The sequence below is a fragment of the Rhopalosiphum maidis genome, chromosome 2, assembly GCF_003676215.2.
Source record: "Rhopalosiphum maidis isolate BTI-1 chromosome 2, ASM367621v3, whole genome shotgun sequence".
NCBI lineage: Eukaryota > Metazoa > Arthropoda > Insecta > Hemiptera > Aphididae > Rhopalosiphum > Rhopalosiphum maidis.
This window is the reverse complement of record NC_040878.1, coordinates 4,130,687-4,158,408: the sequence shown is the minus strand read 5'-3', so window position 1 is coordinate 4,158,408 and position 27,722 is coordinate 4,130,687. Positions and strand designations below refer to the sequence as shown.

Here is a 27,722-nt window from a genome sequence, read left to right as displayed (position 1 = left end):
TTTTAAATATTGAAGTAGCTCGAGTCAATCACGTGAAACGTTTCGGTATTTATCTTAACTGCTCTCTTTCATTCAATGGCCATTACATCTATATTTAAAATAGAGCTTCCTCAATGATAGGTTTTATAAATTGAAGTTGTAATGATTTTGATAATCCATTAGCCTTTAAATCATTCTACCGTGCCTTTGTTAAATCAATTTTAGACTATAATTCAATAATTTGGTCTCCTTACACTCTACTGGTCCAATCCATTCTCTTAAGGCGATTCAAAATAGCTTTTTAAGACTTGTTAGTAATACATGACATATTCAACGTTTGCCCCACGCATCACATAAACCTTTACTATTATGTTTGAAACTTGATATCCTACAAGTTGAAAGGATAAAATATGATATATATTTTATATACAAATTATTAAATGGCTATATTTACTGTCCAGATTTGTTTTCGAATTTAACATTTCTAGTTCCAGGCCATGTGACTAGACAGATCGATACTTTTTATGTGCCATTCCAGCGTACTTTATATGGTAAAAACCCTCATTTAATTAGAACCATATTGTGACATTTAAATACTTTTAATATAGATATTTTTTATGTTGTAACTCCGTCATCTATTTTTATTTGTATCTTAGCAATTAAATTACTTTTATAACTCTCAAAAAATCTTATTCTCTACATTTAATATATTATGTTTCCACATACCGTTGTAATTGGGCTCATCCTTTTTATCATCATAAATAAGTGTAAATAAATAAATTGAAAATAAATATGACCTAAAATCAATTTTTTTCCTTTACATCTGTTTATGTAATTTTTAATTATTCATAATTAATGAAATAAAAAAAATTTAACTCAACAACAATATTAGTATTTTTACACTAGGAAATAAAGCTATTATAGTGCATTTTGTACATTTTATTCCTTTAATTCGTAATATAATTTACGTATAATTTATCTTTTATTACAGTGGAGAGTTTTTGCGATAGAGAGGATAGGGTTTGAATATAAGTGGATTTTGAATCGAAGTTTGGCAAATAGAAATCCCGTTTATGGTTTGTGTGTACTATTTTTAAAGCTTTTTAATCCAATTTATTATCACAGATATAGTATTTAATACTATTTATAGTATATCGCTGTAGTGATTAATCAATTGGTTATAAAATTAAGTGCATTCAGATGGCTGAGGTTTTCTGATTATTTTCGTATTTCAATTTAATAATGAAAAATTAAATAAATGCTGAAAACCATATAAAAGTTGATCGTAGGTAATAATAAATTATTTAATAACAAGAAAAAAAAATTGGAGTACCTGTAATAAAAATAATACAATTGTCGAATATATGTAAATTCTATTTTTATTTCAATTGCAATATTTTAATTACTTTTTAAAGCTATTACACAAACATATATATATATATATATATATATATATATATATATATACATATTTTATATAATTGTGACGCCACAAATCTATTTATTTTAAAAAATGTATGTTATTATTATTATTGAATATTGACTATTCGTCAATGCAGTAAATACATAAAAAAAATATTAGGGTTTACCTGTTTAAAATGACAGGAATAACTCAATTCAGAAAACCCAACCAAGTTGTGTTAACCGACAGATTATAATTTATATTAGTAAATCTCTAGGTTAGTTCCGTTTGAGGTCTCTAGGGGTTATCAGAGATTGAACGGGTATATAGTCGATTTATAAGTGGATTTTGAATTGTTGACGGTAGGTTAACATTGAATGAAATGAAAGGTACTATGATTTGGTTGATTGAGTGAATAGTAGAATTTTCAAGTCACTATGGAGGTTATTATTTTTGATAAACCGAGGAACAGAGCCAATTTTACAGAGGTAAATTGATTGGCAGACCTGAAATGTTCATAAATTGGAAGGATATTTTACATAGCCCTATACCTGAATGCCATACAATATTTATACTGGTCTGCTTTATTAATTCATAGTTTATGCCTGGCAGATGTCTTGGATCGAAAAAATGGGTGGAGTAGGTGTGACGTGGAGTTGACTTAATTTGAGATGTTTATGAATAAATGTTTTCAGAAAATAATAATATAATATTATTTTACCCTACTTCTTTATTTGTTCATTCAATTTATAATATTGTATTATGTTGTGAATTTATTCACAAACTACATAATGTAGGCGGATAGCTTCATTAATATTCATAAATATACATTAATCTACACTAATCTAAGACGACAGTAATTAAAATAATAAAATAGTTTAAAAATAGCTTATTTTTTAAAAACTCATTTGCTTTTAATAATATTTAGTAAGACTTGTTAAAATTTGTGACTTAATTATTAAAACACATTAATTATTTTAAAAGTTATTAACTGTGCTTTTCTGTCATAACTTACAATATATGTGTTATATGTACTTTATATAACCTTGTAAGTCGTAATATTTATATATATATAATACAAAGGTTTTTTTAACAAAATATTTTGTGAAAAAAAAAAATTTAAAGGTGTCAAAAATAACGATTGATTATTTTTTTGTGAGCCATCCAATTCATATAAAATGACAACAGTCCTTAATAATATTATTGTCAAATAAAACAAATAAATAGTAATATTATTTGGTTTAAAAAAAAAAAAAAGTATTTGTTTCATTATTTTTGGGACAAGCTGAACAGTTAACATAATTCAGTTATTATTTATCCTGGACAGACACTAGAAATGAAAAACAATAACAAAACAAACATTTATTAAAAGATTAAAAGTAAGTTTTAACATTAATAATTTAAGATATTAATAAATAGAAATAAACGAATAACACGCTAATATGAGTCGTATTACTGTTGTATATATTACAGAAAAAAAAAATCAATTTTTATGATTAGTATACGATATTTAATAAAACAGCTATACATGGCTTATATAATATAAAGTACATATTGTATTTAAATTTAAATAAAGTAACATTTATCATCGCCTGAAAAAGTATAAAACCCGTACCTATATATATTTTTTTTTATTAATTTATAAATTTATAGTTATTTAATGGATCGTATCGTTAGTATAATAATTCCAGTCACCTTGACGATGTATAGACGGACGACTTTTCTCTATTGAATTATTTGTATCTGAGCCGATTACTCCAAAAATATTGGCTAAAACATTGCATTTTTCTCTTCATTTTTCGACGCATATGGTAAAAACGTCATGTTTAACTGTTTATTCAACATCGTATTCTATAGGCCAGGATGTTTATACTTTTATCTACATGAAATATAGCCAGACATTTTAATCGGGGAGGATATTTTTCAAATGTTTTAATAGTTTATGGCTTATAAACGTAATACATAAATAATAAAAACAAGATTTCGTTACAACTTGTGAGATATTTATTGTATTGCTATAATATAATACATTCGTCTATAATAATAATCGAAATTTCAAAAAATAATATTATATCCGATATCTTTTTTTCTAGCTACTAAGTTTTATATTTTGCTTTATATTCCGTAATTTCGTAAAAATTTATTGCTAAACTATTATATTATGTAAATAAATTTTATAGTTTGTTGTTTTATATCAGTTATTGTTCCATATGAAGTTAAATTTAAAAATTTCTCTAGGTTTCTGCATTTCTGTATTATTTCATTTTTACATTTCCACGAATTCAGACAAAATTTAATTAAATTAATAAACCAAAAAATAACTATATTATCATCTATTTGAGTATATCATTATACTATCAATTAAAAAAAATCCAATAATAATAACTTAAATACATTTTCAAATGTTTACAATGCTTACAACAAAATTAATAATATTCAAGTATAGTAAGTGCCATTGGATACTAAATGTGTTCTTGAAAAAATGTTGATATGTTTCGCTACTTGGTATAATTAAAAGTTCTGAATCCTGAAAAAAAATTTAAATGCATTTTAAGAAATATAATTACAGTATTTATAAAGCACCCTCATAAATATATTTATTATTATTTAATGATTCAGTTTTTTAAACCAGTAATTATACGTTTTGTATTTATTTATTTTTTTTTAACTTTAACAAATAATCGTATAAATATTTTTATACCACTTACTTTTATACTTTTATTTCGTGGGAAAGATAAAATATTTACAATTGCATCAGCTACTTTTGTGGCTTTCAATTTCGGTACTTCCGTTTCAGAGGTCCCTGAAGACAATTCCATGTCAATTAGCTCAGTACTGAGACTCTGTAATTGAAAAGAACAAAAAAGTTATGAATTATGTTCAAAACCGTGAAAAATAAATATGCTTTTAAAAACTCGCGCGTGATTAGAATGTCAACAGCTAAATTCCAATTTTATTTAAAATGCGTGGTATAAAATGAAATAAAATTTTTTAAACTAAGTAAAATATCGTGTGACTGATTGAAAAGTTTGACATGCACATAAATTCTTTAAAACTTTCGCTTATTGAAGTTAAATAGAGTAAATGGTAATATGGTAAATGACCAACTTGACTAAACATATATATTATACAGATATATATTAATACATATTATAATGTGTATATTTTAGTATATTAAGTAAAATATTGTAAAGTATATATTGTAATTTCTTAGTTCGTATAAGTCTATCCGTAATGTGGTGTGTATCTGTTATTATAAATTGTAAATTAAGTAGATTTATTTGAAAACTATTCAAAATAATTGGCTTTTCAAGTTTATAAAAATTATCTGCTATTATTGTTATTAATATTTATAATATAACTTTCTGTATTCATATCATTTATGATTGTCACAGCTTTTTTACCACAAACACTAAATCTGGGACGTTCGTATCAAACATTGTTTTCCAATCACTTTAAGTGTATCTTTTATATATAAAAATATATAATTCATTTATAATAAAATAAATACATAATAATTCATGTTTATTCACTTTATACAATTTTACAATTGCGGATTTTAAAGACTAAAGTAAATAAGTTTATAGAACAATAGCGCGTTAAGTCCCAGAACTTGAAAAATTGTGAAAATATTCATTTCGTTTTCATTTAAACATTTTCATATTATATCGATTTAAATATTAATAGTACTAATAAATTAAATCATAAGTTCTACGTAGTATGTGCAAAATATATATGGTTAAAATAAAGTGTAGATACCCAGAAATTATTTAAAACTACAGAATTATCAACACATTTCAATATTCTTTTTACATATTCAAAAGCATACAAAATATTTTTTTCCCGACATAAGTCATATAGGTGTTTAATAATGTGATAAAATACATTTCAGGCACCATTTAATAAATTATTTATTGAATTCTTGAAAACACACAATTTAAATGATTTATTGATTTCACTCTTCTATTACACAACTGTTTAATATATATTTTTTAATTAAAACAAAATATTACATTAAATATATTTTCTTATACGTCGAATCCATCAACGATCGTTCTACTTTTAATCGGCGATCTATTTAATGCGCCTACAAATCGAGACACAGCGCCTGTGGCTACTGAAACTTTTCCTACCTACTTTTCCATTTTGTAATAGAATATTTAAAATTTTGATTATAACAGATGTAGTCTAAACTCTAAAACACAATTACATACGACATAAACGTCTTTGATCGTATAAATTTATAAAGTAAAATTAATCCGTAAAAAGTTTGAAACATCAATATTTTTGATAATTAAATTATTTAACTAATAAAATACAGTCATAAATTAACTTGATATCCGATACCTAGTCAAAGTGTTTAAATAGATAATAATTCATTTTAAACTATTTTTTTTTTTTTTTGTCTCGAGTGTAAACATATAAAGTAATTTATTGTATTTTAAACTAAATACTGACCCAACCCTGGGGTTAAGTCAAGATAATTCTGAAATTGTTATAACCAACAAAATTTAATCTGTAATATAATTTGTGAGTACTTTAATTAAGTATTAGTAATAGTAATGGTAACTAATGACCTTTTCTTCTGAGTTGTTATTATGATCAATAAAAAATTACTGATTAAATATAATCTAATAAATTCTTACGAAAAACATTAATAAAAAATGAATTATTAATATGTTACGAACGATGGGTTTAACACATAGATTTTAATCTTAAATAACTATACACCTATGTGAAACATTAAAAGTCAATTAGAATACTAAATTATTGTTCACCGGATAAATTAACTTTGACGATATCCTACTAGCTGTCGTAAATTACACTCGGTTAAGTAATTTTCAATAAACACGAAAGTAACTACTTTCCATAAATCCTTCTATATAATTATAGTTTTAAGAAAGAATGAATGATGATTGTATTTTTTTTAAGTGCATATAGTCATAAAGCTAATATGTTAACAGCGTTCGACTACCATAGTAGTATTAACATAATTTTTCGGGATCCCTTATTGATATAGGTAACATTAGTTACGGTTGTTGGCAGTCCACGACCAAGATATATTGTACATTTGGTTTCAAGAGAAGTAATAAGCGTACAAAAGTTATTACGAACTGCATTTTTTGTTTACCCTTTAATAATAGATAAGTTTGTTAAAAGCATTAAAAGCTATAATCTTGGTTGAATTCAAAATATTATCACAGAATAAAACTGACTCTCGGTATTTAATTCCTTCTCAATTCTAATCTAATGTGCGTCCCTAATTAATTATGTATTAGTACTCGGATATGTATAAGTGTTGTATAGTGCTCGCGGTTCGTTGTAATCATTGTGATGTTTTGTAGGACAATTATTATTCATTTTCAACAAGATTTTTTCAACACTTACGACTAAATCTTCCAAGCAAAACAAATATAAATTTTATAATTTTGTAATGATGATATCATATTATATAAAACTACAGTACTCTGTATATATCCAATTTAATACTGATCTCTAATAATCAAAATCTAAGGCTGTTGAGTCGAAGATGAGGCCACTGATTAAAATAATGCATCTATCTGAAGTGGTAGTATGAATACGTGATCTCTGAAGAATTTGTATTTATTAATAAATTGATTTTAACTTGTCCTAAATAGTGATTATTTATTATATAATTAAATGCATACAATATTGACTGTATATTGATTTCGAAACTGTTGTCGCTTACTCTATTAAAGTAAATTGATTATTTCGTATTTATAATTATTTATTCATATAAATTTCATTGGGTATGATTATGTAAAATTCGGAAAATCTTTTAGTTCAAATAAAATAATAAAATATAAAAGTATGGTTGGTACCTTCTACTTAAAAATCGTGATACACGTGTATGGTAACACCATAATAATATGATTAATTGCAAATTTGTATATACTATTATTATGTTAATTGTGTTATATAATATTTATTATATTAGTTTTATGAAAAAGTATTTAAATTTAAAAGACGAACATGTGTATTTCATGAATATATTTTAAATATGTTTAGATAACTTTAACAAAAAAACAATTGTATTTTATTTTTAAATCCGTTTAATTAGTGAAGACACTCAACTATTCAAGTAATGTTTGATCTGGATCTCATTTTGAGGTTTTTAAACAAAGTTCTATATTTTAATTTACTAAGCTTAGTTTCTAATCGTATCCAAGTAAATTTGCAATTATTATATTAAAACAATCAATAATTAAATAAATAATAAATAATAATTCCAAAGATTTATTAAGTACAATTATTATTAATGACATAAAAGTCTATAACTAAAGTTCTATTTTATCAATCTAATATAAAAATATTTATTTTCCCATCGTAAAATTAACAGTATATATTTTATGAATTGTTTACAATATGTAACATATTATCAAGCAATGGTCTTAAGATTATTTCAGCAACCTGCAAAACATCCAACATAGTATTAAAAAAAAAAAAAAATATATACCATTAAGTACGTTATGTTATATACATGGTTGATATTAGTTATGTATATAATACTAACCGTATATTACTTATAATTATTATTATGTATACACCTTGCTAACGAAATATTGTTCCGAACATCGACCCATTGTTTAAACAAAAGTCATTAGATAAATAGTGTATATTATATTATACATAGTATATAGTTATTGATGATTAGTGATTACAATATATTATAATGTTATAAAGATGTATAATTATAATAATTATTATTTTTTAAATAGTGAAGATGTATATTTTTTATCAATAATAATTGAATATGTAAACATCTTAGACTTACATTAACACGTTTAGGTGAATCTAATGCATATAAAATGGCGTTAGCAATATCAATTGTTTGTAATATTGTATTATCCTCAAATTTGAATTTTGCGATTATTTTAGTATCAACAAATCCCGGGCTGATACTCTGGTTAAAAAAAAAAAATGTATTTATTCTCGTTAAAAGTACTTATGTAGTATATAATAAATACTAAATAGAAATTTTCTTTTATAATCATTAAATGTTATATTTTTGTATTTATGTAAAATCATTACACAAGGACTACAATAAAATAATTGGTAAACAAATAAATATAATAACTTAAAAGTGATATCAGTTAATAATAAACATTTTTTATACATGGTATGTAGTAGATTTTAAATAAAACAATTTTAAATATTATATTCAAGTTTCTTAGGAATGTATTAAAATCAGTTTCATGAATTTTTAAAGTTAGGTTAAATTGTATATGTAATATAATACTTTTTTTTTACTATCTGCATTTTTCGAAAAGAAAAAAAATACAAATTATGTCTATAGAATGTTTATTATTACTAGAAATCCAAGTATATAGTTTAAAGCTTGTTATAAATGATTTCATATAATTCAACCTTTCCTAAAGTAAAACGGTGTTAAATTAATAATATTATACTTAAATTTAATCATAAAAATATTAATTTCTCATATTATTGTAAAAATAAATAAAATAAAATAAGTACTAAACACAAAAAAAACTTAATATATTATCAATAAGCATATTATATTCATAACTTTTAAATATTGTTAAATATAAATCGAATAAATATCGTACCGTAACTCTGATATGTTATTTTTCCATGCTCATAAATTCTCTTAAGTATTCTGTAAGTGCTGTTACGCTTAACTTAGTATAACCGTAAACTGTAAAATCTTTCATTCCAGACATTATGTAATGACCGGTTATACTAAAATTTATAAAATATTCGCTAAGTAAATATTCATTTAAATAAATAAATATTGTTTAAATGTGAAATTTTTCAAAATTATGTAGATATACATTTAAAAAAAATATTTTCTTCATAACATTCAAGATATTAAATATAATATTGTGAATTAAAAGTATTATTGGTATATTATATTTTACAGATTATAATATTAATTTGTATAATAGTAAAACCGGTCATAAAACATAATTAACGTTTTGTTTAAATTAAACTATGCGATTATACTTTAAAATCTAATATAACATGTTAAGGTAAGGTTTAATAATCAATATGTGGCTATGGTTTAATTATTTTTATTGTATATTACACATCTATTGTTTTTGATTTGCGTATAATTTCACGAACTGTACAAGTTAAAAATAAATACATTTTAAGATTTCGCTGATTTCATTATTTGAGTTTAAAATATATTTAATAATTTATGATAACACATTTTAATAAGTTCAATACTGTTTAAGGTATGGAAATAATTCATTTAAAATTTAAGTGATCTACTAAATATAGTCTGCTTTTCACATTGAATCTTTTAACTCAAAATCTCAGTACATAATTGTTGTATTCTTTTTTTACTTTGGTTTTTTTATCTAAAGCTTTAACAAAAAATTGATAGTACTCTACTAGATAGGTATTGATAACTTATATTTAAATTATATATTTTGTTATACATTTACATTTTTCCATTTATTTTAGATAATGAACTATTCTATTAGTTAATTCTATTTGAGGTCCCAGCTACTCCCGGGATTTCAGTTATATAATATTAAAATTACAATATTTTGTTTAGTACTCACCTATTAATTATGTGCCCTTCTTTAATTTCCGTTTCCTTCATTAGTTTTACTGCTTCTCTACAGAAAATATTTAAACCCATGACGTTTGTATCAAACATAAGTTTCCAATCTTTTGTGTCTCCTATAGTAACAACTCATATACATTTTTGTTATATTACAAATTTACTATCGATAATTTTATAATATTTTATAATCTCATGAACCAAATACACTGCACACGTTCAATTTGTCAATACATGTTTACGTATTTTAAACGACTATAGTAATGAAACAATATCAGCTCAACAGCTATTGTAAAATAAACCGATATTTCAGAATCGATTCATGTATGAAATTTATTTTTTATGACAGCTTATTAACTATGGTGCCTGCATAACCATAAAAAACATAAATTTCAGATCTAGAGATGGGGGAAAATACCGAATTTTACCTAGCTAAAAAGTTTAGTACCAATCGCAAACACTTAATTTACATCTGTCGATTTATTGAAAATAATTACATTGGTAAAGTCGGTATTCATTATAAATGAAAAAAGAAACGTGCTCCTTCTAACTTAATAACATTTTTTACTAAATCATCTACCTAAAACGTAATTCTGAAAGACTTATAGGTTTTGAATTTCAGTTAATTAAGTAGAATTTGGTTCAATGTGTAAAATGCATTATTTAAAATATAGTGTATAATGATTTATCATAGGACTGACAATAATAACGACAATAAATAATTGTAAAACATCATGTATCTGTGGGTATCACGATTGTAATTATAATAAATTCTGAGTTTAAAGTATACAATATCTGACAGACATTATACATGTCTGTGATGAACTCTTTTATAGTTACGGAAATAAATCATCACGGATGTAATGTTAATAAAACGCTTTTCCGATAGAAGCGAATAGTATAGTCAGTAGAAAATGAATCTAAAATATTGTATAATATTTATACATTTATGGTGTTCATATAATTATTATAATATAATACTAAATGTTGTATGATTGTATACATTTTAATAAATAATAGAATTATGTAAAAAGCAGTTTAGTAATTTAATACACTAAAAATACATTTTATTTCATATAGTTAAAAACCATGCTATTCTGGATTTTTATAGAGTAAAAAAACGAGTGTATAATTTTTACTTTGAGTAAATTTGAAAATATTGTGAATTTATAAAAATGTTAGCTCTTTTGAAAAATCAATGACAATATTTTAAAACCCTATTCAAAAATAGAGACATATTAGTTAATCACGTAAATTTCATTCACAATTAATATACATATTATCATTATTAAAACTTACCAAATATATTAGTTAGCTTCAAGACTTCAGCATTATTAATTAAAACATCAATGGATTTTAATGTAACTATTACCGACTGAAAAGCATCTAAAATGTTTTTTTCCGAATATAAATCAACTTTTACATAGTAAAAATTGTCTTTTAATTCCTGTAAAGCAAAATCAGTTAAAATCTACTTAAATTGAATTTAAAATCTTTAAATTAATTTATATTAAATTTAAAACGAAACTATGTTTATTTGATTATTCAAACACACATTTATTCTAGTTGAAATTAAAAAATTAATTAAACTTATCATTTTCATTTAATTTAGATAACATATTCGTCACATACTTGTAATCTGTGTTCTTTTCTAGCAAATCCTACAACAATTATTCCACATTTAACTAATTGCCTACACGTCTCTTCTCCAATACCAGAAGATACACCGGTTACTACAGCAACTTTTCCAATCCACTTGTCCATTTTAAAATAAATACGACAAGTTTCGTATACAACAGTGGTATAGCTATTATAGTTTTATATAGTATAAAGAAAACTTCAATAGAATTCTCTAACTGAGATATAATAAGCAGATGTTCATCAAAGTTAATGAATTATATACGTTGCCTCACTCCTAAATTTATGAAAATAAAATGAGAGAAATTCGCCAATAACGCCATTGCCGGAACACCGTCCTCCGTCGTGGTGTACCTACTCGTGCATTGCAGTTTACGTATTATGCACAATGCATCATGCCCATTATGGTTCATTTATAGTTGCATTTACAGCTTTGAATTCTCTATCAGATTTATATTATACCATTATTAATTATTACGTTTTTATATAAATAATTACAATGAGTACTAAAGATGATGGATATAATAGTGCTATTGTGAATATTATATTCCATGCAAAACAAAAAAAATAAATATTGATTGACGGATATTTATTACATAAATGTATGTAATATAATCGACAATCGTAATATTTAAAAATTTCAATTTTCAAAAAAAAAATATATTTTATTAAAAATGTGCATATAATAAGAAACATCTTGCAGTCTGTTCACTTGATTATCGCATTGGTATTAATGATAGCTGTTGTAAACGATACATTGTATACAATATAATAATAAGCAACACAAAATTGAGTGCAAATAAATTGAATTTTTTAGTTTCTGAGCGGAGCTTATTTATTTCACAGTTATATGATTTTTTTTTGTCTATATATATGATAAGTAGACTGTAAACGTCAAATGTTTCAAACTTTGAAATTTAATTTAGTTTGTATTTTAAAAAAGGTAAAAATTAAAAATGACTAATGTTCTTCAAAATAACTGGGGAAAATAAAACTATAGTCAGCCTAAAAGCAATTTTGAATGACATTACATGTTTAAACAATTAACGATATTCATTATTTTGTTAAAGTTTAAAAATATTATTCACGGGGGACATGCATTTTTCGATGCACCGTCACTGCGCATGCATCGTAGCCATTTTGTAATATATCACCTTAACTCCGCATACAAAGTTTTGTTTTTAACGCTATAAGTCCGCACATAGTTTTTTTTTTGTTTAAATACAAAATACAATATATGTTATCAAAGTTAAATAAAAATAATATCAATAATAATTATAACAATACAGGTAACTAATTGTCTAATAAAAATAATAACTAATTCATACTACAAAAATCGTCGTTGTCGGTATAAAATAAAGCTTGTGTACTTATAAAATAAAATAGTATAGGGTATAAATTGAATGTAATACAATTATAATATAAGTTAAAATAAATTAAAATAAAATATTATTAAACGAAGCCAAACTTTTTACAAAATTATATCTATTAATTAGGTTATTATGATAAGCAACACGAAATAAAAAGTCAATGTAATCGCGGTAGTAAAAATAATAAATAAACATATTATATGTGTGCAGTTACAAAAAAATCTTTCAATCAGAGTTCAGCGTATATAATAGGGTTCGATATCAAAAATAAATAATGATGAACAATTTAAATTTTGATATATTAATTAGATGTGTGATACGATACGTTTTCAAAAGCACTAATATTAAAATTAGCACATAAAGAGATTATAAAATATCAGAAGGAGTTATGTCAGCATTAATTACCAAATAACGTATTGAAAATGTACGTTGAGGGAAATCAGGTAGTTAGCAAATAGAAAAACGTTTAAGACTATGGGTACAAGAAAAGAAATAAGAAAGACGTGAGGAATTTTATTAACAATTATAAAGCTTACCAAATTTAACAGAGTGAAATAAAACAAAATATATACTTTGTGTAGTCTTACATGGATTAGATTAGGTCAACATGCTGATATAAAATCGCACATATACAATAGCCGGCCTTTAAGGGAAATACGCGTTTAACATGATGAACAAAACACTGAGGACCAATCAGCGACGAGGTGTTTTTAAAATTTAAACAATATATACACGGGTACGCCTCCATATGGGTCGCAGAACAGCACTCCTTCAGAGAAAATCACTCCACGACGACGTAGCTAACCTCATTGCTTAAGGATTTATCAGACAATTACAAAAATACCGAAAAAATTCAACCGTCTTCCTGGATATAGAAAAACAATTCGACCGCGTTCGGCACAAAGGTCTGCTTCACAAGCTCCACCAAATCGAGAACTCCAACTTGCCTCACCCATCTCATTATATGCTTATAACTGTCAGAACATGCCATGTCAAAGTCGGTGATCAGCTCGCGACCCCCAAACATATTGTAGTAGGTACGGATCCAAAATATATTTATTGTGGGGGGAGCGATGACTTTGTGCGCATCATATTTTATCGGCTGTCAAAAACAGACATCCTAGAACTCATCATTGTGGCAGAGTCTATAGGGAGGGGGCTATCATCCCTTTCTCACCCCCTTGGATCCGCGCCCGCGTTGAAGCTGGTGTCCCATAAGGATATTGTCTATTCCCACTGTTGTGTGTAACATACACACACGATTTACTCGTTGTTCGCGGACGACACTCTAAATAGGTTGTATAAAGCTACTTAAAGAACACAAGCGCCATTCTTCAAAGGCAACTAGATCTGATATTAAAATTGATAACAAAATTCAGACTCAAACTCAACGTAGCAAAAGCAGAAGTAGTGGGTTCTACGGCCCCAACACAAAATCACCGAACAATCTACAGATATCAAGTTCCGCCAACGAATGGTTGTCAAACGCTAAATACTTGGACATCACAATATTGATAAACAACTCTCATTCATCGATCATGTCCAAAAAACCATACAAAGAGCGAAAGCTCTACCCAATCCTTAACAACAACAGCCCAATACCTGCACCGAATAACGGACTGTCTATCGTCAAAATCTACATAAAACTAATATTGACGTACGTGGCGTAGGCTTATCAGCTTATCAGCAGCACAAGCTGGACGAAAATCGTGTCCGTCGCTCCGAGAGCAATTACCGGTGCACACTACCTCACTTGAAACTCAACTCTCCCCACCGCCACCAACACGAACACAATTCGAGCAGAAACCAAACGCACAGTAAAACCCCTTCTCTACAAAGCATCTATGTACAAACATCCTCATAATCTTCAAACTCTAAAACTATCCACCAAAACTTATGTTGCAGCATTAAACCAACAACAACGACCCCCCCCCCCAAACAAACACAGTCAGAGGCGTAGGAAATCGCTTGAAACTCTAAATAGATCTCGACCGCCCATCTAAAGACAAGTCAAGTCCACAAAGATCACTTCAATTGTATTCTTCACCACAACTTCAAAACTGTATACACTGAAAAACCAGAATACACGCCGACCGATAAAGATTAACCGGACTCATTGCCAGTATCCGCTCGACCGTTCAACCGTGTGCGTAGAGTATACAATGTCTTGATATACATCATACATATCGGCAATAGACTGATTCTTATCGTTACAGAAATTAATAACTGCGGAGATAATGTTAATAAAATGTATTTCCCAGTAAAAACGAATACCTAGTGTATAATGAGTAAGAAATGGAACCAAAATATTGTACAGAAATCAAATATGTTGATACATAACGAGAGTTTTTATAAAATGGATAAATTGTATCTGAATGTAGATTACTAAATTCTACAACCCAAAAAGCTTAAATTGTTGAACAACGGTTAACCAAATGAGTTAAACAGATATGGATACATATTGCAATTTAATCTCAAAATTACAATAGCCAATAATACTGCTTAATTTACAAATATTTACATTTTTTTTAAAAATATTCATGTACAATATTGAGTTCAAAAACCAATGATCTCATTTAGCTTATTGCTATCCATACCTAAAAATGGAATTATAATACAGTACTATTATATTACATTTATGTAGGTATATTTAATATATTAAAATATCAAAACATTAAAAAAAAAAAACACTTGTTTGGATTATTATTATTCTAAAACAATAAGCTTATTATTAAAATAAAAATGAATATTTTTGGTATAAATACCTATTTTATCATTATTTTATTTTTACTATCATTTCAAAACGATATACTGCATAGTCACTTATAATAAATATTAAATACCGACTCAAAGCATTAAAAAATAAATCGGAACAATCATACGAAATCTAAAAACTAACAAAAGTAATATCTGCGGTTTTGCCTATATAGCTATACAATAAAACTTACCCACCAAGGTTTTTATCGTACACACTCAGTCATTGTATCTGCATATATCTGCTGTATAATATACAAAATCTTATATGGCTGTATACACTTAAAAACTTTATCTATCTATTTGAATAATGAATGGAATGAAGTAAAAAAGTAGTTCAGTAAGTTAATAAACACAAAATATATTTTATTTAAATTATTTCTGAAACCATTCATATTTATATGCATACATAATATTTATTAAATAGTATAAATATTTTTAGTAATAATATACACATTATATACCTATGCTTACTGAACACTAATTTCAGGAAACCAATTATAGTTTTCCATTAAATTAAATATCTTAAGTAGGTACGAAGAAGTTAATACAAATATTAATTAAATTAGTATAAAAGTAAAGAGTTTGCATTTACATCTTATTAAAACTATTATTACATAGAATATATATTTATTTTTCATTGTTCCACAAATGTATAAGAGAAATATTAGTAAAATATATAGATAAGTTGAAGCTTAATTAATAAATAGGATGGTTGATGTTGTTAGGTCCACAATAACTATTCAATATCTGTATAATACAATAATTAATATTTAATGGGTACCAATATATGGGTTAACCATATATTATAATGTAGCTGACGTGCTTAATAGTAAACTCAAATTACTTAAATAAGTAGTAATCAACATATTTTTAAATACATATTTTTTCTTACATTATTTGATTTTACTTCAAAAAATATTTAATATATATATATATATATATACATTATTTATATATGTATATATATTTTTATAGTTATCTTTAAGTTTTCTCCACTTCAATGGTACCATACATTTTCAATTTATTCTGAAATGATATCTTTCAAAATAATGAATTTTGAATTTGAATGAGGTACTTAAATATATATTTAATATTTTAATGAACTGAGCGGTGTGACACAGGCTTAAGCCACAACATGTTAGTTCACTATTCAGCTCATGTAAACTTAAAAAATTATAACTAATTTTAACTAATTTTGACCTTTTCGTCAAAATTAAATTATTGTTTATTACTTCTAACTCAAGTTTTATTTATAAATATGAAACTTAAAATATATTATGTTTTACAAAAAATAAAACAAATAATAACAATAAAATACAGTAAAAAAAGGTCTTGTGGCATTAAATTGTTTAAAAAATAATATTTTTAAAAACTGTTGTACCTAGTTATTGATATGATACGTGTTTGCTGTTGTTAAAAGAATCACTTAATATACATAGGTATATCGTTAATACACAACAATTGTTGATTTTTATTGATTATGAAAATAATTTTATGTTTTTCATCTAATAGGTACCTCCATTATACATAAGTATGAAACTAATGATAGTTTATATACAAATAAATAAATATATAACGCAGTTGTTTACAATCAACAACATTAATCTATTGAACAATGATAGAACTAACGTTTGATACTATATAAATGTGTTTTTTGCACACTACAGTATACTAATAAAACCCATGAATGATATTTATATTTGTAAATACAATTTTACACATCACAAATTAAACTCAAATTATGGTATATACTTGTAAACCAAATTAATATCGTAATTTATAGGTATATTATGTTTACTGCAGTTAGACGAAATACTAGTTATTCGGGTCTGTAACTCACAGACTGTGATTCAACATCTTATAACTAAGACACCTTATAATTATTAATTTTTACATTATGCTGCAATTTTATAAATTATATTAATTTAATGGTAACGTTATTTATTTAATTTTTTATTTGAAAATTTATATCTCCAATTGAAATAATATTTGAACATTTATAAACTACAACTTATGTAAATTTATCAATTAAAAAAAATCTCTCAACTCAATTTTTTTTTACTAAAATTATAATATTTTACTATAGAATAAGATATCAATGTAGAACATATGACATTTGGCTCTAGACCAAATAGTTTCAGAGGCATTGTATTTCTCAATATTATCGTGAATTATCACTTCTCCTTCATTTCACATAGATACGTGAATACTATAATGATCACGGTAATAACCATTTGAACGTACTATACACTTTATCACTTTATTTCCAAATCATTGACACGTAACTATTGAAAGATTTGTTAAAAGGTTATTCTTCCAGTCTCTTTCTTAATATTATTATAAGCATTTAATCAAACACAATAGTCACAAATGTCAGTCAACTATATATATACAGACAAACAAACGAACATTATTTTAGACAAAAATAACGTTTTTAAATAGCTTGCAAATAGTCTAAATGTCATAAAAAAAAAAAAACTAATAACTTTTTATCAATAAATAATTATTTGAGTAACGTATTTATCAGAAATGGATATTAAATGTTTATATTTAGTACACAAAATTAAATAATTTTAAAAGTAAATAATTTTTACTTCAGTCATATTTTGACCTTTTTACTAATATGTACAATTTTTGTTGATTTAAGTATTATTAATCTCTACTATGGTCTGTGTTCTATATACCTAACCGCATTAGTCTGTGCTACTTAATTACCTATAATTATAGTAACACATTCATAATTTAGACAGAGAAACATACCTTTTTTTTTTTTTTTTATAAATTATGCGAAATGCAAAATCTGTACCTCAAACATATATTGTTAAGAAAATATGAATTTTTCAATTGTTTAACTCGCAGGGTGTATAACATCACTAATAGTATAGTACTAGACGTTTGGTAATCAATGCTTTGATAGGAATTTCAATTAATGTGCTAGACTTATTGTCAAGCATATGTGCAAGCTATAGATAGGTACCTAATACGAAATTGACGTAGGTACTTTAGAGTTGAGGGGCCAATTGAACTCACATCCTCTTTACACGCTACAATATTACGCCAATATAATAAAAGTTACTAGATAGTATTACTACCAATATTACTAAAATAAAAACAAACTCGATGTTATATTTATTAATATCTTTCAGATTCTGAGCGATGCGATGAATGTACTTATTTTAAAACGCGATAAGTTTGTTTTTTTGTCTGAATACATTTTTTCCCGTTTAAAATATGCTTCGATCAATAACTTAGGGTGAAGTTTCTGGAATTTCGATCTAGTTTGTACATCAAGTAGGTCAAAGTAGAATTTTCCTTGTACTTTTTATAATAATCGGAAAATACAACAGAGTTACGAATTATATTGAAAATTCTAATATTATTTAATTGCATGGTAATCATGTATGATTACCAAAAAAAGTCAAAGCTCAGAATCACTTGTTATCGTATACAACATATCATCGATATATCATCGAATTCAATTTTAACACATCTCCATTTCACTTGTACTCAATGACGAAGTACATATTTTGACACCTACTGTGAAATAGTGCGGTTGCTACCTACTTATACTTGATGTATTATTTTTTTCAAAGCTATATTGCATATTTAGATAACCATAAATATACAAAAATTATACAAAGGTTTTTACAATTGCACTAGTTTTTCGTGCCTGACTTGTAAAAAATAAGTAATTAAAACTAAAATGGTGTGTATTTTTATATTTCTTTGTATTGTATCATTATATTTTTAATTTTTTTAAGTCAGCATATAAGCCATTAGATATAAAAAAATCTCTGCCTAAATATATCTTTATGTATAATATTAAAACTAATCAAATAAAAAAATTTCGTCTCTTGGAGATCGAACGACTTTCACTTTCTGAAAACATTTCAGTTAATTTATAGTTGATTATATTTTTAATCAATTAAAATATAATTTATAAATCTATTTAATCATTTAAATGTGTAATCTAGTATCATAGTAAGTGTAGCTTATCATAATAAAAAAAATCAACTCCTCTCTAATGGATATTCTCTCTGATTCATTTCCGTGCATTTTTCCTTGATATTATTTTTTTTATTCTTATATTTTATAATACAAAGTAATATAAATATAATATGCGTAGGTTTATTTTTTTAATCGTCTATATATATAGCGTATTTCATAAGAGTACAAGAATATACCAACAGCAATTTAAAGTAAATTGTTTGAAATGTTTCGTGAAGTTATCTTTTACAAGTATAACGTTACAGTTGCCCTCTAGGCAATTCGAGTTGTTATATTGACGTCAAGTGACTTAATATCGTGTTTCACAGCATACGTTTCTATATCTGAATACCATAAATGCTAAGTTAATATTACATTTAAATTTGGAATTCATAATTTGATTCATTATAGCTAACGTTATCTTATCTTCGTGTGCAACTTTCACTTTCGTATTATATGAAAAAAAACAATACTGATGAAAATATAAAATCAATAAAGTTTCAATAGAAAAAAAATAGTATAGACATTTAAATACCATAATCAAGTTACCACTTAAATTATGTATAGATAAATCTCAGACCAATATAATATAACCATCTATGTAATTAATTCAACCCGATAATACAAATTGAAACACTTAAATTTAATTTTTATATTACAACATTTACTTGGTTCGTATTTATAAAAATAAATGCTGTCTAACGCGCAATTTATTGAAATCCTTAATTCATTTAAGTATTATAAGGTATACGATGAATTTAATATAGACATAATACATATAATGAATTGAATACCTATTATATAAATAAAATATTGTACAACATATTATAGTGAACTGTTAAAATTTGGATTAATAGGGTCGTGTATATTTAGCGTTAGCAGAAAATCAATATTTATTCTATAGACATGCATTATATAACATTAATACAGACTGTACACTTACTTCAAAAAAATTTTTAACTATGATTTAATTTTTGTTGGTGCACATTAGTAGGTACAAATAAAGAATAGAAAAAGTAGAAAATAATAAAATAACAAAATTGTGATTGGAGAATCCCATAAAAAAAAAATCTAACAATCGTGAAATAAACAAATAACATATTCTTTTCTGATTAAACAAAGAATAATTATACGATACTTGTGTGATCAATATTAAAATTAACATTACGGGTCTTTATTATAATATTTCTATAAATTTGTCTAAATACTATAAATCAAAAGTAGTTCTGTCGATTTTCGGAAATCGGCCCTTATCAAATACCTGTTAATCTATTGTTAACATGACGCAAAAGCTAATTAATAATCATCAAATTTCAGTGACCATTTATCATTTAATATTTGAACCAATAGATTCAATTGAATTAAACATCAATCAAGTCATCTATTATTAAGTCGGATTCACATAATATCATATGTGTCGTCCGTCGCGCGTTGTGTCCAAAAATTGAGATTGGTCCAACGTTGTAAATTTCACTGTAGATCATGGTTAGACTGCTTTGTGAATGGCACCATCATGATCACAACGGCCAATGATCAGAACTCTATACACGGAACACAACACGACGGATGACGTGATCCCGGCTTTGTACTTCCAAGTATTATACCCAATTTATTTTAAAATAAGCCTATTTTAGTTTTTCTCGTATAAAAATAATAATTTTAGACGTAATAGTGCGTAATACGTACTTGAATACAGGTTTCGAACATTTGTAAACTATTTTATTAATTCGTATAGTTTTGCTTTTTAATACCCAAGGGGTTGAAAAATTATTACAAGGTTTCTCATGACGAACAAGTATTTAACATGCATAATCAGAGCTTAATTAAACTTAAATTATAAATAATAATTCAAACACCGACGTGTCCGTCTGTAATAAAAAGATAAATACTAACTAACAGAACCTCATGACTATTTTAATTTTTAAAGTCTATATAATCTATTATTTAATTAATAATGAGACCTTAATTAATGTTATTTCATTATTTAACATTTATACTCAACGTTCATGTTTAACGACAGAATTTCCCACAATACCTACAATTGAATGTTTACTTTTAACCCTTAATAATATAAATTATAAGTATTTATATTTTATAATAAATTGTTTTAAACGTAAATTATAATATTTTAAAGCTTATACACCTATTAATGATTCAGCACGGGTCTATAAAATATTTCGTTTAAAACAATTTTAAACATTGCTAAAACAGGAATAAAATAGGAAATCTGGCAATTTAATGACTTACGATAGCAAATTTGTTAGATCTCAAAATTGACTGTCTCTAAATGCCATACTCAATCTCTTTAAATGATCAACATTTTACGTCAATAGGTACACAATTTTATGTTCTATATTCCTACATATCATACAAACGCATTTATTCTATTTTCGCATTTACTAGCTATATCTGAAAAGTCCTATGAGTTCCAATTTATTATTGAAATTGAAAGCACTAAATAATGTTTTTTTTTTAAAAAAAAAAATTCTTGCATGATACTATATCATGATTTTTAGTGACAATGTGACTTTAATGGTTCCACTAGAGTACTTGTTTTACATAAATACATTTTATCTGTAATAATTAAATACTGGTACTAGCAAAACTAAGATCAATGTCGAATATACATATAACCAATATCAAAATAAGTATAACGCTGCAAAGCTTTTTTGTTGAAGCCATAATATTTTTTTTAAACATTTTTTTCCCAGTCAAACACATTTAGTCTAGGTCAAATTTATTTATTTATAACGAATACCTATAACATACAATTATTATTTCATTTTATCGGTGTTCGAGAAATTGACGAATATATTATTGAAAACACGATAATAAATAATTGGAAATAATATTATAAAATATTATAGTTAATTATAGAATAATTATTTTATTTTCCCGAAATCGACTTGTACGTTGATACGTGAGCACAATAACATAATAAATAGGATACCAATACTAAAAAACTCGCCGATACAATTTATTTGTGTTCATAAATACATTTTATGTTGAATATAATACTAATAACAGTCGTTATGGTAGTTCGTAGCCTGTAGGTATACCAATTGATTGTATATTTTTATTTCGTGAGTTGTTCGAGTGATACTCCGTTTTGTATTATGTTAACATACTGTCGTAGTTTAGCGTGTTAGTGCATCATAATTATACGCCAGTATTTTCGTATAAGGTATGAAAAACCTTAACGTTAGTATATTTTAAAATATGTATAAAAAGTTATATATTTAGACGATAAAAATCCCTAGAAAATTCTAGTTCTATTGGAAATACCTACCTATTTAATTTTTTTTTGCGTTTTTTTAAATAAAGCAAAGCAACAATTAATCTTGCAGCAAGATCAAGACTTTCATAGCTTTGGTTTGGATTCGATTATCACTACTTGAAACAACAAAAAATCAAAATGTTTTTCCTGAAATGAGATGAGTTGAGCCACAGATGATCTTGAGTACATATAGTTTTTGAAATGATAATTACTCTTTCATAATATTACGTTCATGTAATAATTGATAAACGCGTACGTACTTAAAAAAATGTAAAAGCTTTTTGTGTGTAGCTTGTGATTTACCTTAAAGATGTATAGTAAACCCACGATTCCTACAGAAAAACGTATAGGTCCAAAGCACAGTCATCACAACGACATCACGCAACCAAATTAGGCCACTGATACTGCCACCTCATTGGCTAGTGCTTAGCCAGCACAAAACGAATATACCTACGTAATGACGTCAATCGTCTTCTACTTAACGGCGTGTCCCGTACAAATATAGAAACCCTTTTTTTAGAGAGCTTGAGAGATTGTTAAATCGTCATCCCAACTTTACAGCGCTGTCGTGTGGGTCGACGAGTACCTTTCCAGTGCTAGACTAATTATACACCTCGGTAGAATACTCGCCATATTTTATCGAAAAACTTATTATAAATACTCAATACGTTTTTTACTCGATTCACAAGTTAAATTTAATTATTTAAAAATTGAGTTTGAATCGTTCATCACATCTAACCACAAACTTATCAGACGTGCCTTCGTCATTAAATAAACGTAGTGCAGCGACCAAGTGGTGAGAACACTGGCTGGTTACTACGGTGGGTTGAGTGATTTCCCCCCTCTCCGTTTTTAAATATAAAACAGTGAGTAACTACCGCGATGACTTAAGATAATTATGTTTTATAAACACGATATATGATTATTTAATTCTTTAAATGTTTACAATACTGTCTGCTATAAATAATTTATTAATCTCATTTCGCCAAGATCAGTGCGATCGCTAAGTAGAAAATATTATCTTTATATTTTACATTACGTATATGTATACCCCTTACAAGTAAGACGTAAGTTATCATACTGCAAATACAACCACAAACAAAAAAGGTACACGGGAGTGATACAATACCCACATCACCCTTGTTAAGCCGTTTTCCGTATCTGGACCATTCTCATTTATAACCATCGCAGTGGCATGTTCCTCAGTACCTACCTTTTGTAATCGCCGTTTTTCAAATTACCGTTCCGGTCAATTGGAAAACAATAACGGCCATCACGGCATTACAGATAGGTTAGGTACCTAATAGCTGGTGACCGAAAATTGAGGAATCTTAAAAGTCTACCTACGTGTTTGAAAATCGTTTTCAAAAGGTCGGTGGTGTGTTAAATAGAATACGGCGTGATGGAGCCTACGGACGAGATTGAAGTTTGCGGAATATTGATGAAGGTTTGGAAAACGTCATGCGGTTGATACGATCGTTCGTGCCCCGTGGTGGTTATAGTAACAACGTTGTATCTACAACGATAAACCAACATAATTACTAATAACCAATCACGATATTAGATTTATCAACTAGCGGTGTTCCAAGTAATTGTCGATTCAATTTTGTCGGACCTAACCGGTAAATAACGTTTGGTCTACGGAGGTCATCATCATTCCATACTAAATTTCTCTTAGTTGGAATTTCTTAATATTTCAACCCCTCGACCAATAATTGAACTTTTTTTAATATATCTACCTGCATTATAATTTATAGCTGTATCATATAGCTCTATGAATTTATATATTATAAAGATAAATAAACTCTTTCAGTAAAGACTGGCTTATAAAAAAAATATATAAGCTTGCGGAGGACAAAGACAACAAAACAACCAAACCCAGACCAACATAGAACACGTAATAACCTTTAATAGATACATTTCTTTTATTTAAACAATATAAAATATGATCAGCATAACACAACATTTCACAATTTCGTTCTTTTCATCCCCATAATCAATTGAAAAATGTAATCGCTATATTAATAAAAACAAAATTTTTTGTAAATAATAATCTTAAATTCATAGAACATGTTCAAAATAACCAAGAATGTTAAGACTTTGGACGCACTTATATTCCAACAAATTATTTTAAAATTATATTGGAAAAATATGTTAAACGAAAAAACTTAGATTATTCAGTGTTCGGGGGCGTTAGCCATGGTATTCTTATATTAATGTTCTCAGGATTTGGCAATCTAAAAATCTCCACTAAATAACACAAAATTGTATAATTTTAAGGTTTTTCCAATTATTAAGCTATGTGTAAGATTCAATGTATTAACGGTTTGTTAAAAAGAAATTAACTTTGAATGCGTTAAAATTATAGTAACATTTTTAGACAATTTTCTAATACGAATAATATAGTACCTATAGGTATTTTAAAAAAATAATTTATAACTTATGCAATTTTAATAAAACACTAATATATATAATTATAATATATATATATATTAAATAAATTAATATACATTCTAAGTTCGTAAATTAAAAATAGAATGCAATCATGGAATTGTTAATTTACTCAATAAAATCACAGATGTTATGCATCTCTATGACTAACCTATATCCACATCAAATTATTGTTAATAATAATATTTTGATAACTATAAACAATTTTATAAACTGCTGAGTCAGAATAAATAAGTGATTTTGATAAAATTTCATACTAAAAACATATAAATATTTTGTGAGTACTTGTTTACCATTTTTGGATGAAGTGGCTATCTGCAAAAATAAAAATAGAAAATGTAAATGATAATCATCTCCATTCTTTGCTCAAATCGTCAAAACCTTATATTTAAAATTATAGGTCTCTTGAATATTAAAAAAATATAGTACCTACTGATATGAGCCAATGTGATTGATTATTTAAGATACATTGAGTTAATACTAGATTAGTATATATGTTTTGTTTTTTTTTCTATTATCTGAATCAAACGTGAAACACTAATTATTCAATAGTAGGCGAATACGTATAATATATTGATATTCATTTACCACATACCTACTTATTTTTTATAAAACTAGTTTCCTACGTATTTTATAATCATATTATTATAATTTTTATTATCTCATAGTTATTCAATTTTGCCGAATAGTATAATATAAGAACATTAAAGTTCGTGATGTATGAACTTCAGTGTGAAATCCAAGCATACCTCATACTATTGTTCATTTATCACATTTACTTGTTATATTTTTTTTTTATCATACATATTATCATAATATGTATAAATATTGTATGTTTATTGAACCAGTTCTTAAATTTAGCCAATTACACAATAACTCATTTATGAATAAATAGAAGAAATAAAAAAAAAAAAATAATAGTAACTCAAACGAGATACTTTATAAAATACATGACAGAATAACAGCAGAGATGTATTGTCATAATAATTCATATATATATATATGCACATTGCACGTTTAAAAGTTACTTTTTAATTATACAGTAATACAATTATATACAGAGCTTTTCTTCTACACAGATACTTTTAATTATACCATAATTTTTACATTATAAATTTATATGAAAACTATAAAGACGGATTCTACAATTGTATATTGTTCATATAACTATGGCGTTTAAGCTTATATGATAGTAAATAATGATTCATAAAACATTTTTATTATATAAAGTAGAAAATGTATGTTTCCCTCCAGTATAATATAACAGTGATACATGATGTGTAAAATTAAGCTTTTATATTTTATACCATTAATGCTTAAATTACGTTTTCAACTTATAGCAATTTATGTGTAGGTAATTACTTACTATTTTCATGATTTTAAATAATATACATTATATTACAAACACATATAGTATTTAATTATATATATTTTAATGGACTCAAGTTGATAATTTCATATTTATTAATTATAATAATAGTATTTTATGAACTATAAGTGTATATATTAATTGTGAAAAAGCCTAGTTTTAAATTAGACAATTCATTAGCACATTCGCAAACGGCAATAAGACAAAAATCTATATTACATGCAAATTCAATCATTAAATCTAATATTAAAAATAATATTTTTAATATGATAAATATTAAAAAATTAAAAATAAATATTGTAAAGTATGCCCTATTCATTTATATTCTTAACATATTGTATTCATTGCATTGAAGTCATTAATTTCATAATTATTATTATTTATTTATACCTATAAATTATATTATATAGTTGTTGTGTGCAACATGTTATGTTAAATGTAAAAATAATTCATAGTCACATATTATTTTACAATAGTTATAGTTAATTTGCTATTTTACAATTATAGGTATGTACATTTTTGCTAAAAAACTAAATGTAATAATTTATTTTAAAAAAAATGGTTGAAATATTTAATATTAAATTGTATTTGCGAAATGCATATCCTGTCATAATAAATATACGACGTTGGAGTCGTGCGACGTATTCATACATATCTACGTTATTTAACGACGTGTTATTATACTTATTAGTAAATTACGTTAATTGATATGTACAGCTATTGCCTATACAATATTTTAATTTAATTAAATCGATATCAGATGTGAAAATACATTGCCTTAACGTATTATCGATGAATATCTAAAATAAATATTGATATTTTGTTTATACATTTAGCACCTATTGGAGAGTATAATATGTATAGTATATTACACAAACAACATTTTGGTTTTTAAACTCATATCTACACTCACGAAACAAATTTAATTTTCGAAAATA

The 27,722-nt window shown here is 25.6% G+C and overlaps 1 protein-coding gene and 1 pseudogene across 5 annotated transcripts in view; one reads left to right on the top strand and one right to left on the bottom strand.

Moving 5' to 3' along the window:
* Positions 1–27,722, top strand: part of LOC113554088 — a 167,962-nt gene that overhangs the window by 82,024 nt on the left and 58,216 nt on the right. The gene's annotated exons all lie outside the window — the stretch shown is intronic.
* LOC113554089 lies at positions 7,751–11,699 on the bottom strand (annotated as a pseudogene).